An 822-nucleotide genomic window follows, 5' to 3' on the forward strand; every position below is an offset into this window, starting at 1 on the left:
AGTCATTAATTTGACATGGTTTTGGGCAAGGTGGTAAATGTAGTATCTTTGTTACAGCAAGTTAGGGTATAGTCCTATCTTTTCAGAAGGGATCGAAAGTTATTACTAATAATGGTGACCAACAAAATAGTGCCCCAGATGGGACTGTAGAGTGTGGTAGAGAGAAGTTGGCTCTGTATCCTCATGAGGATGCAAGTTCTATTATAGGAATCATATATAATCAGATCACGATGGATGTAAATCCTTTGAATTGGATGATGGGTTTGGGTGCCCGGAACCTTAAGTTTTGGCTAATTGAGTAAACATGGATAATAATAATAATAACAAATAAATAAAATTACTATAGAATCAGTTCTCGAGGTGGTAAGGATATTATGTAAGCTAAAGGATAAGAATAGAGATCATACAATAAAAGTATGACTGTAATTTGCTGAGTTCCTTTCTAATTTCAAATTATTCAAAACAATAGTATAATCTAATTATAATAGTGTTAAGAGTAATAAATTAGCGAAGATAAATCACAGAAGGCCAATGGATAAAGAAAGTGCAGAATGAAAGTTTGGACAATTGATTGCAGATGCAATATAATCTAAATGCTAGTGGAAGTACTAGCTAGAGTGGTCAAAGGACCAAATCTGAGTAGCACAGACATATGATAACGCGATAGAGACTCTGAAAGATATAGTTAGCAAGTACAGCTATTATGTTAGGAAGAAAAATGGAACCAGGGATAGAATAGTCAAGTTCTATTTTGGGTAAGACAAAGGAAATAAATGAAAGGACAACTTAAAGAGCGCATAATAAAAGGAACAAAGTTAAGAT

Source organism: Hevea brasiliensis, chromosome 12 (genome assembly GCF_030052815.1).
Source record: "Hevea brasiliensis isolate MT/VB/25A 57/8 chromosome 12, ASM3005281v1, whole genome shotgun sequence".
In the NCBI taxonomy this organism is placed as follows: Eukaryota; Viridiplantae; Streptophyta; class Magnoliopsida; order Malpighiales; family Euphorbiaceae; genus Hevea; species Hevea brasiliensis.